Raw genomic sequence first — 12,044 nt, 5'->3', positions numbered from 1 at the left:
GTGAAAGCAGTTTGTTCTTTCTCTGAGTGCCTATAGTTTTTCATGTAAAGGTTTTTGTTTGCCAGACAGTGGTAGCACATGCCTATAATCCCAGCACTTGGGAGGCAAAGGCAGGCAGATTTCTGGGTTTAAGGCCAGCCTGGTCAACAGAGTGAGTTCCAGGACAGTCAGGGTTATACAGAGAAACCCTGTCTTGAAAAACCAAAAAAATAAAAAATTAAAAAAATTTTTAAAAAAAGGTTTTTATTTGTGTGGAGACAGGGCCTCACTATGTAGCCCAGGCTGGCCTCGGAATCATAGAGACCTTCCTGCCTTAGTCTGTCCAGTACTGGGGTTACAGCTGAAAGCCACCATACTTGACTTACCCCACATTTCATAAGTGTAAAATTCTCTGAAGCATCCTTCAGAGATAGGATAGAAACACTGGGAAAATAAAGGTAATATGATCAGGGGAAAGAAACCCTTATCGAGGCATCCAGTTGAAGCCACTAGCCAGCAGAAAAGCAAGAATTCCAGAAAAGTTAGCAACTGCTTAGCCCCTTCTCCCTTCCCAGCCATAAACCTATGTTTTTCTACAAATCTCACTAGAAAAACTGTTATAAGGACAGGACATGGACTAAGACCTTCCAGCCACCCTACTAGCTTCTGGCTTTACTTTATCAGTATAATTCCATCCGAGGCACCTCTATAGCCACCCCATAAACTCACTTAGCCAAAGAAAGATGGGAGGCTGGAGAGGCAGCTCAGCAGTTAAGAGCACTGACTATACTTCCATAAGTCACAAGTTCAATACCCAGCACCCACATGGCAGCTCACAGCTGACTGTAATTCCAGTTCCAGGGGATCCTACACCCTCACACAGACATATATACAGGCAAACACACCAATGCACGAAAAATAAAGATAAATACATCATGGTTTTTGTTTTGTTTTGTTGGTGTTTTGGTTTTTTGGGTTTGGTTTTTTCGAGACAGGGTTTCTCAGTATAGCCGTGACTGTTCTGGAACTCACTCTGTAGACCAGGCTGGCCTCCGACTCAGAAATCCACCTGCCTCTGCCTCCCAGAGTGCTGGGATTACAGGCGTGCGCCACCACCGCCCGGCCATAAATCGTTTTTTTAATTAGATAGCTTCTTTATTTACATTTCAAATATTATCCCGTTTCCTGGATTCCCCTCCGAAAACACCCTATCCCATTCCCTGTCCCTCTGCTCACCAACCCACCCACTCCTGCTTCCCTGTCCTGGCATTCCCCTACACTGGGGCATCGAGCCGTCTCAGGACCAAGGGCCTCTCCTCCCTTTGATGTCCAACAAGGCCATCTTCTGCTACATATGCTCCTGGAGCCATGGGTCCCTCCATGTATACCCTTTGGTTGGTAGTTTAGTCCTTGGGAGTTGTGGGGGATCTGGTTGGTTCATATTGTTGTTCCTCCTATGGAACCCCTTCAGTTCTTTGGGTCCATTCTCTAGCTCCTCCATTGGGGACCCTGTGATAAGTTCAATGGCTGCCTGAGAGCATCCACCCCTGTATTTGTAAGTCTCTGGCAGACAGCTATATCAGGCTCCTGTCAGCAAGCGCTTGTTGGCATCCACAATAGTGTCTGGGTTTTATAACTGTATATGGAATGGATCCCCCAGGTGGGGCAGTCTCTGGATGGTCTTTCCTCAAATAAATCATTTTAAAAAGAAGGAAAGAAAAACAGGTTCGGAGATGACTTGGCGGTTAAGAGCACTTGCTTTTCTTGCAGAGGACCCGCGTTCAGTTCCAGCAGCCACAGGGCTGCTCAAAAACACCCATAACCCTAGCAACAGATCCAGGGGATCCAGTGTCTTTTTCCAGCTCCCTTAGGTACCCCACCTCTCTCTCTCTCTCTCTCTCTCTCTCTCTCTCTCTCTCTCTCACACACACACACACACACACACACACACACACACACACATACATTGTACATATATATGCAAACACTTACACATATAAAATAAAAAATATTACAAGTTAAAAAGACAAAAGAGGGGGAAAGGTTTCTTAGCCACCTTTTGAGCTAGAACTTAAAAGTCACCAAAATGGTGTATCTGGCTAGTGTTGGGACAATTGACTGTGACTCTCCCTTGAGAATCCTGTACCTATACTGGAGTATGACTTACACTCTGCTGTGCTCTCTTAGGCAGTACATACCCAGCACACACACAAGTCTAGATTCTAGATTAGAAAGGTGATTCTTTCTAACCACCCCTCTTTCTCTTAACCCCCATGTACAAGCCTTTATTAAAACATCTTTACTAAAATCTCCAACTTTGCTTCAAACCAGCGACAAGGAGTTGGCTCTCTTCTGTCACCATGTGGGTTCTGGCTGTGTTTCTGGAAGGAAGGGTCTCACTGTCTCTATATCCCTGGCTAGCCAGGAACTCACTGTGTTTCAGGCTTGCCTCAAAATAATTGCAACCCTCCTGCTTCAGGAACCTCCAAAAAGCTGTGGTTCCAGGTACGAGGTTCTAATCTCAGTTTTAAAAGACAAACAAAACAAAACAAAAAACAGGATTTTATTATATAGCTCAGGCTAGCCTCCAGCTTATGAGGTCTTCCTTCTTCCACTTCCCAAGTACTGAGAACTAAGTGTTCACCACAAACCACAAAGTCAGACTTCTTCCCATCCTTGCCAAGTGGCTAGGTGAAAGAAACCTACTAATTATTTCTTAAAGGAGTATTCTCTATTCTTTAACAGTTTCATGAATCTATACAATGTATCTTGACCCAATAGCTGGGCACACCTGTGAAGGGTTTTTCTCTTTTGAGTTGGGAAGATTCATCTTAAACCTGGGCAAAGGGGGGGGGGGGGAGAAACAAAGAGACAAAGAGGAAACAGAGAGACAAAGAGGAGAGAAGGGCAGGCCAAAATGTCTGAATTATATAGGGGAGAGCCTCTGGGGAAGGCAGCCCAGGCCCTGGGCAGGAACGTTCAGAGTTGGGGCTTTATGCTAGGCAGGGACTTATGGATCTGGGAGAACTTGGAGGCCAGGTCTCCTTTGATACTTAAATATGCACCTCAGCCCCTTATCCTGAAGTCTGAAACCAGTCAGAAACCAAACCCATTAAAGGCCACTGGCTAACAGAGTGAGGTCTCAGTTCCTCTCCTATCTATGTTGGAATGCTGAATGGCTTGAACTTGTACTGGTAGCCAGAGATGCTGTTAGCCCATGAATGTCACAGCCTCGTGATGTCATGTTCAGAGGACAGTCTTTACAACAATCCTCCCTATCCACTGACTCCTAACATCCTCCTACCTCCACAAGGCTCCCTCCTGAACCTTGAGAAGCTGGGGTCCTGGTGGGCGTGGGGACTTGATACAGGGTCCCATTTAGGATTGAGTGCTTGCTGTTTAGATCCAGTTGGGAATCTTCTACATTAACCGCTACACCCTGCAAAAAAAAAAAAAAAAAAAAAAAAAACAAACAAAAGCAGCTGACAGAGGTCAAGAGCATTACTAGGAAAGCTGCTGCTATTTTTTTTTTTTTTTGAGTGTGTTGGGGCGCAGACAGGTGCTGGCATGGGTGCAGGGCCCACAGAGTCCAGAGAAGATGCTGGATTCTCCGCAGTTGGAGCTACACCCCAGGTGCTGGGAACTGAACTCACATCTTCTGTAAGAGCAGCAAGTGCTTTTAGCCACCGAGCCATCTCTTTGGCGAAAGCTGCTAATTCTTAAGGGAACCAGGATGGCGGCTCTGACTGTCCCTGGCATCAGGCTCCACTCAGTACCCAGCAGTTCTACAGATTTGGGAAGGACTAAATAGTAAAGGAAAAATAAAAATCTCCATGACTTTAAAAGCTGGACAGGTAGGAGAAGGATTAGCTGAGTTTACTTCCTGGTGGCAGGCCTATCGTGTTTGGGGCCAGGCAGAGGAGCATTTGGCCTTGACTGACAGTCCATTGCGGATTATGTCAGCAAAAGACAGGGAACTCTCACATGTTCAGAAAGTTGTCTGTTTTGCTAAACTGTGTGGCGCTGATGCTTGTTCAAGCAAGGAGGTACACTGGTTAAAAACCCTTTCTTGAAGACAAGCAAGCTAGGCAAAAACACGAGACTTTGGAAATGTGATTTAATGTGCCTTGGGTTTGGTGTGAAGCAGAGCCTCAGCGGTCTCCTCTGCATATAAGGATCTGGATGTGTGCCTCACGCTGATGCAGAAGAAAGGTGGTGTTTCTGGAGACACCCACCTTAAGCTGACAGTAACAGACCTACCATGGTCTTCCTTTGCAAGTTTTGCAAAAGCAGTGCTTAGTTTGGTCAATGAAACTGTCTGCTGTGTATGGAGTACTGTGGAGAAAAGCACTCTGAAAAGCTAATTGCCTGAATGAATAAACTTATTTTTTAAAGACTTGGTCTCATAGAACCTAGATGACCTCTGATTTACTATGTAGATAAGGATGACCCTGAATTTATACTCTTCTGCTGGGATTATGGGCATGTGTCATGGCCATAGATTACGCTATGCTGGGGATTGAATTTAGGGCTTCCTCTCTCTCTTCCTCTCTCTGCCTCTGCTCTCTGACTCCCTTCCTTCCCTGAACCTTCTCTCCTCTCCTCTGCCTCTCTCCACGTGTCCCTGGCTGGTCTTTCCTGTCCTCTGTCTCTACTCCCTTCCACAACCCTTTTCATGCCCAAAGTAAACTTTAACCATTGTGTGGCTAGTACCTCTGGGGGAAGGAATGCTTCAGTATGGGCCCGCCCAGGCATATGTGGCTCTATCAAAGATCCTGGCACTCTCTCTCTTCTCTCTCTCTCTCTCTCTCTTTCTCTCTCTCTCTCTCTCTTTCATAAAACACAACAGCCAGGGTTAGACTGTGTCTCCAAAAAATAAGTATACATACACGAAACTGTCAAAGAATAAATAAAAATAGTTTTGAAAAAGGAAGCTATAACAGAAACAAAAATTATGATTAAGTCATTAGTTGAGGAGAAAATAGCTGGAAGAGCTGGTATCAGTGGCCTGTGTTAAGATAAACAAAAATCTGATAAATACCGTTAACATTTAAAGAGAAAAAGTCTTTCTCTCTCCTCCCTTTCAGCATTTATTTATAGAAATTTGTAGGAGAAAATTCTGACTCTACTCCTTTTAGAAGTATGTGGATCCTGAGGGAGAAAAATCCTGCCTGCTTTACTGCCCAGGAAAATCTTTCTCAATGACCCACAGAGCCCTCTTGCTTTGAAATGCAATCACCACAGAAGGTAATCGAATTTCCAATTTCTGTGGGCACCCTGCTGTTAGGTTACAAACCTAACTCTTGTCACCAAAAATTAAAAAAAAAAAAGTAAATAAATGGTTTATTTCTTGTGGGTACAGCTAACAGATTATCAGCTACCAATCACCAGATGAATTTGGCCTGCTATAAAGTCCTGTCTTGTCAGAACTTGGTGTTTGTCTTGGATCTGCTGTTTGGAAGACTTGTATACTGAAGTAGTTTTTCCCTTTCTACTTTGTGAATAGGATGGCGGGTGACAGGAGATTCCTTGTATGTAATGATAGTTATTTCAGTGCCTGCTACCAAGGTTTTCTAGGTTTGGACCTTCTGCTCCAAGGTAAAAATTAATTTGAACATCAATAGCCAATAAAAAGGTGGCAATTCTGATTAGGACTTTCCAAAGAGAGTGTTGCGTTTACCTTCCCAGATCACTTGCAGCATGCATGAGTGCAGACTAGAACAAGGTAGCCTTACATAGACTCCTTCTTTATTTAGGGCAGTCTCCACTAGCAGGGACATTTTAGGCAGTAACAATTTTCTTTTGTCTTAGTTTCTAGATATATAAAACATTCCTAGCTTGCTTGCAGTTTGCAGAGGGGGTGCAGGACAGTACAAGTTAGCCTGACACCAGCTCCTAAAATTGATCTTGGCTTTACCGCATAGCACTTGGTGGAGTTAAGTTTCAGGTGCTGTAATTAATATTATTCAGCAAAGCACAAAAGTCCTGAGATACACAGCAAAGCTCATATCCCTAAAGAAACTCAATAAGGATTTTCATAGCACCATCTGATCCTATCTGGGCATAAACTAAATTTTAACTAGAAATATGGGCAGTTATTTTAAATAAGGGAATTGTTATCAGTTCCAAGAGAACACGTTCCTATAGTTAATCAACCCTACACAGTTCAGTTTAAATTTCCTTCTGAGCTAGATTAACATGAAACAAATCCGACAAATTTTATCCAAAGAAACATGGGGGGATTGCACCAGTTTTGAGGCCACCATCCCTGTCCTGGAAAGGCTGAGAAACCATAGCTCACATCTTGGGGCACGCCCAGGCTTCTCTGCCACCTAGAACACTGAAGGGAAGGGGGTTTTGTACGGTTGTGATAGTAAACATTTCACTCTCTAGAGCCCGCCATACAACTCTCTCTGCCTAGCTCAGGGTGTGCCACTGGCTTTGTTCTCCGCGCACAAAAACAAGTTTCAGAGGCCATCTTGGAAACAGAAGAACTCTGGGCACCTCTGCGGGGGGCTAGCGGTAACTAGGCAACGGAGGCGCACCCAGTGCCGCGCAGCCGCAGATGGCCGTGTACGAACGCCCCGCTGCGTGGGCGGAGTTGATGGGGGAGGGCGGCGGCGGAAAATTACCTTAGGTTCTTAAAGGCACAGGGACCTTTCCTGCTGAAGGTCCAAGCGCCAGCCGACCTTGTGTGCGACTTTTACAAAGCCTTTTTGCGATACTCTGTCCACCTTATTTTTCTCTGTGAATAAGAATTTTATTTATATTCTCAGAGGAATAGAATCCAATTCCAATTAAGTTTCCGGTGTAGCCTTAAGTCTCTAAGTGGGCAAATAATGAAATAAATAGGCTTCCTCAAAATCAACTTAAAGGGTGTGGAGAGGGGAGACCAAATCAAACAAAACTGCCACCAAATTAACCCTAAATATTGAATGGCGGAGAAAGCGAGCTAATGAACTCTGGAAGGGGATGAAGTGAGCACCCAGGAATAAAGTCACGACTGTACAGATTCTGAAGCATGGAAAATTTATTCTTGACAGATGGGTTGACAGATTACAGTACATACTAAAAATTAACAGGAAAGCAAGTTGTCTTTTAAGTAAAGCAGGACCAGAAAACTCTCCACATTAGTCACTTTTTACAGTAAATAAAACCACAAGACATTTTGCTCTGCTTTTTAGGAAAAAAAATGCAGTTTTTAAAAGCGTTTGAAATTTGGGCAGTTATTTTAAATAAGGAATTGTTATCAGTTCCCCCAAGAGAACACGTTCCTATAGTTAACCAACCCTACACAGTTCAGTTTAAATTTCCTTTTAATTTAAGGAAATTAATTTTTTTTAATTTACACGGGTACTAATGGCAGTGGAGTTATCCCACGGTACGCTTGTGGAGGTCAGAGGACCTTGCAGGGAGTTTTTTCTCCCATACATGTTCTGGGGATTGAATTCAGGTCTTCAGACTTAGCAATAATCACTTTTACCCCTGAGGCTTCTCTCCAGCCTCAACTAGGCTTCTTATCAGAGACATTTCCTTCGAGTTAGCAGCCTTTATGATTTACAAGGTAAGGAATTATTCATAATGGTCCTACTAATGTGAAAGAATAAATGGCAGGCTCCGTGCAATGGAAACCTGCAGGAAACCTGCTGCACTTCAAGTCTCTACAATTAATCTCCTTACCCACACACTTACTAAAAGCATTCCTTGAAAACCAAAACAAAACAAGAAAGGTAGGAAAAGAAAGGAAAGAAAAGGAAAGGAAAAAAAGAAATAGTATATTTCTGAAATAAAGCCATTCACACATTCCGAATCTCTTCAGTCCATTTCCAAAGACAGATGGAAGATCCTTCGCACTCCTCGGATGGTTTGCTTGTTATAAATGCCTCTCTTACAAACTGCCATTAGGTATATCTTAATAAACAGCATCGAGCATCCTCTGAAGGACCTGGGATTCTCACCACATATTTGGCAAGGCTGTGTGTGTGATGTTTCTGTCTTATCACAGCCCTAGAAAACCAATTTTCAATCCCAGAATGACCCATTTCTTCCCGTGCGTCTCAGCCATTTTAAACCTAATTTACACATCTTCCTTAAACCCCTACCATATTTCCCTTTGTCCCCTTCGCAAAGTCTCAAAAATGTCAACGTTCACTTAGTAATTTGTAAGGGTGCTGTGCTCCTTTCAAAATATGGAATTGTGTGTGATACTCGATACTAAGAAAATGTTTTGCATTGGTTTTGTGTGCAGCCTGTGAATTTTCAATTTGGCTATTAAGGAAAGGGCTACATGATCGTTCTAGAAGCACAGGGAGAGAAATCCTATAGAATCGGAAAAAAAACCCTGTGTGGTACAGAAGAGGTGCCACACCCTGAGGGAAAAGATTTAATGTCTGGGGACCGTGTTTTGGCAATAAAAATATATGCACTTGCAGCTGGTGGGGCCACGTACTTACTCACTGCCTTCATGTTCCATTACCACAGGTAAAGAACAGAAATCTCAAACTGCTGCTTTGTAGCCAAGACACTGTTTCTAAGGCTTGCAGTCTCCTTGCAGAAAGCATGGCGAGGGATCACAGATGATGCCAGTCCGGAAGGGGCAGTGTCCTTACTACGTTTCTTCCAGAGGTCTGTTTGCTAGCACAGACTGTTCTGCATGAGTTTTAATAGTCTAGAATAGTCCCCAGTCTCCGGGAGAATAAACACAGAGAGAAAGGCCAAGAGAAGAGTAGACACACAGAGAACCGAGACAGAATGCAGATGGAAAGTCATCTTTGCTCCAGAATCCTCCCTGTTAAATTCACTATATAAAGTGGATCAAATTACTAAGAAATCAAATTTCAATAAATTAGAATCCAATTCTCTTTAAGCCATAATGAAATGATTTTTTTAAAGTTGTATTTATTTTGATTTTCTGTGCATGAGTATTTGCCTGCATGTATGTCTTGACACCGTGTGTCTGCTCAGTGCCTGCAAAGGTCAGAAGACATGCTGGATGCTCTGGAACTGGAGTTGGGGATTTGTAAGTCACTACGTAAAAGCTGGGAACTGAACCTGGGTCCTCTGCAATAGCAGTACGTTCTCTTAACCGCTGAGTCATCTTTCTAGATCCTGAACAAAGGATTTTTTTGTTCTTAAGAAAGCAAAATGTTTAAATATTTGTTAAAATGTTTTTCCCCCATGGTAGCAAATGACTATAATCCCTGCATTTGGGAAGCAGAGATTTTCAGCAAATTTAAGGCCAAATAGATCTACTTAGTGAGTTCTAGGCTAGTCAAGGCTACAGAATGAGACCCTGTCTCAAAACACAAAACAGCAAAAATTCAGCAAATACAATCAGGTGACTTGAATTGTCCATATTTAATACAAAGAGAAGTGTATTGTTCAGAAAATCCTGCAGATTTCTGAAAGAAATCCTGAGAGAATTAGTGCATCTGAATGTAGGAAGTCAATGTATTGTTATGACCACCAGTAAAATATTTTCCTTATTGTGATGGTTAGAGTTGTCAGCTTGGCAGGATCTGGAATCTAGAAGATAGTCCTACAGGCACAGCAGTAAGGAATTATTTAGATTTTAGCGAGCCTGTGGTCATGCTTGTGAGTGACAGATGATCTTGATTAGATGAATTGAGGTGAGAAGACTCAGTGGGAACGTGGGCAGCACCATTCCTTGGGTCCTGACGACCTAAAAACTGGAATATGAGCTTATCAGATAGATGGCCCATCTGATAAATGCATTTGCAATAAAAACCTAATAACCTGGTCCTCTGAGTCCAATCTCCAGAAACCATGGAAATAAAGATGGAAGAAAAGAACCCAACCCCAGAATTATCCTTTGATTTTCAGAAGTTTCCAGAAGTGGCACATCCACCTGCACATATAACACACACACACATACACACACACACACACACACACACACACACACAAATACATACATAAATGTATAAATAAGAATGGAGAAAGCCAGCCGGGCGTGGTGGCGCATGCCTGTAATCCCAGCACTTGGGAGGCAGAGGCAGGCGGATTTCTGTGTTCGAGGCCAGCCTGGTCTACAGAGTGAGTTCCAGGACAGCCAGGGCTACACAGAGAAACCCTGTCTCAAAAAAACCAAAAAAAAAAAAAAAAAGAAAAAAAGAATGGAGAAAGCTGGCAATCTGGCTGGGTACAAGTGACCATTGTCCTCTTCTTAATCGTGGCTACATTCTGACCAGCTATGTCAAACTGCTTGCTTTCCCTGCTTCAAAGGACTGTATCTTGAATGGTGAGTAAAAATAAACCTTTTATACGTTACTTTGTCAGAGTATTGTATCACAGCAACAGAGAAGGCAACTAACACACATACACACACACACACACACACACACACACACACTAGCTCTCAGTTCCTGATACACTGTAGGCAAGTTTTTTTTGTTTTTTTGGTTTTTTTTGTTTTTTCCAGACAGGGTTTCTCTGTGTGGCCCTGGCTGTCCTGGAACTCACTCTGTAGATCAGGCTGGCCTCGAACTCAGAAATCCACTTGCCTTTGCCTCCCAAGTGCTAGGATTAAAGGCGTGCACCACCACTGCCCAGCTGTGGGCAAGTTTTAAAGTATGCCTAGCGTAGTAGTTACTTTTCTGTGGCTGTGATAAAACACCATGACCAAGGCAATTTATAGAAGACAGATTTTATTTGGGGCTTATGATTCCAGGGGATTAAGGTCCGTAATGAGAGACTCATGACATCGTGGGGCAGACATGGACACTACTGCTGGGGCCTGAAGGCTGAGGGCTCTCACATCTTGACCTGCAAGCAGGAAGCAGAGAGAAAACTAAGAATGGCTTGCGGCTTGTGAAACCTCAAAGCCTGTTCTGAGTGACATATTTCCTCCAGCGATGGCACCTCTGCTAAGGGTACCCCAGCAGTGCCACTAACTAGGGGACAAGTGTTCAGCCATCCAAGCCTATGGGGGGACATCCTCATTTAAACCACCACAGACAGTGTTTGAGAGCCACTCACACTAAAACCTACTACTTGTTTGTTTACCTGCTTACCAAATTTAGCTGAGTAACATGTATTAAAAAAAAAATGTAAGTGTATGTGTGTCTGTATGTGTGAACATCATACTCTACAGGCATCAAATTCCCGAATTCCCTGGTTGAATGGAGTCAGAGAGTTGTGAGCTGACGTGGGTGCTGGGAATCGAACTTGGGTCCTCTGGAGGAGCTTAAGAGCTCTGAGCCATCTCTCTTTAGCCCAGTGTGTTGTGTTCTTATTTCTTACATTCAGCAGTTTTAACTTGAGGGTGTCTGGCAGGCAGGGGTAGTTAGATCTCTCTGCCTGTGTTAGACTGACAACCATCACCAAGCTCTCAGTACAAGATGTAAGTATGACACTCAGCATACAGGTGAGTCTCCCTGAGAAGTCGCCGAGGACGGCTATGAATGCTTAGCATTAGCTTGTCCTTGTACTCATGCCCACAGCAAGTATTTATAAAGTGTCTGCTGTGTGCAAGGCGTCCAGTCTGGGAGGAGTGTGATAGAGAAAGTGAAATCCTTCTCCTTGATCAATCTTTATATTCCCCAGATGAATTACTATGTAAAGTAATAATGGACCTGAAGGATGGCTGTTTGTGGGAGTTTGGTCAGAGAACTCTGAGTGTATTAGACAAATGTTGGGATGGGAACAGGAAGTGACTGAGCAACCTTCAAAGGAAATTGAGCAGTCAGAGAAGTTGGCAAGATCTTTTTTTTAAGTTTTAAATTTTTATTTATAGATTTATTTAATGTGTGTGAGTGTTTTGTCTGCCTGCATATAGGTATCTGCAATATATGTGTGTCTGGTGCTCATGAAGATCAAAAGAAGGCATCAGATTCTCTGCACTAGAGTTACAGCTGTTTGAAAAACAGCTCCATTGAGCTGCAGACATGACTGCTGGTTATGACCTAAGTTCACCTTTCAGTACTCACATGTGCCTCACAACCATCTATAAAGCAGCTGGAGCCAACGTCCTCCTTTAACCTGCACAGGCACTAGGCACACACATGATACACATATTATACCATGCAGGCAAAACACACAAATGC

The sequence above is a fragment of the Apodemus sylvaticus genome, chromosome 1 (assembly GCF_947179515.1).
Source record: "Apodemus sylvaticus chromosome 1, mApoSyl1.1, whole genome shotgun sequence".
In the NCBI taxonomy this organism is placed as follows: domain Eukaryota; kingdom Metazoa; phylum Chordata; class Mammalia; order Rodentia; family Muridae; genus Apodemus; species Apodemus sylvaticus.
The sequence above is the reverse complement of the archived record's forward strand: the minus strand, read 5'-3'. Positions refer to the sequence as shown.